The sequence below is a fragment of the Arachis duranensis genome, chromosome 10, assembly GCF_000817695.3.
Source record: "Arachis duranensis cultivar V14167 chromosome 10, aradu.V14167.gnm2.J7QH, whole genome shotgun sequence".
In the NCBI taxonomy this organism is placed as follows: Eukaryota; Viridiplantae; Streptophyta; class Magnoliopsida; order Fabales; family Fabaceae; genus Arachis; species Arachis duranensis.
Genome location: NC_029781.3, coordinates 84,521,405 through 84,521,889, shown reverse-complemented (window position 1 = coordinate 84,521,889; position 485 = coordinate 84,521,405).

Sequence of the window (485 nt, the reverse complement as noted above, 5' to 3'; positions counted from 1 at the left end):
AGACAGAGGAGAATTGATCATTCAAGTGAATGAAGAATCCTTTGTGTTTAAGGCTCAAGGATATCCCTCTGTCACCATGGAGAGGAAGCATGAAGAGCTTCTCTCAAAACAGAGTCAAACAGAGCCCCCACAGTCAAGCTCTAAGTTTGGTGTTGGGAGGCCACAACCAAATTCTAAGTTTGATGTTGAACCCCCACATTCAAACTCCAAGTTTGGTGTTGGGAGGTTCCAACATTGCTCTGAGTATCTTTGAGGCTCCATGAGAGCCCACTGTCAAGCTACTGACATTAAAGAAGCGCTTGTTGGGAGGCAACCCAATGTTATATTTTATCTATTTTCCTTTGTTATTTTATGTTTTCTGTAGGTTGATGATCATGAGAAGTCACAAAATCAGTTGAAAAAACAAAAACAGAATGAAAAACAGAAAGAAAAATAGCACACCCTGGAGGAAGACCTTGCTGGCGTTTAAACGCCAGTAAGGGTAG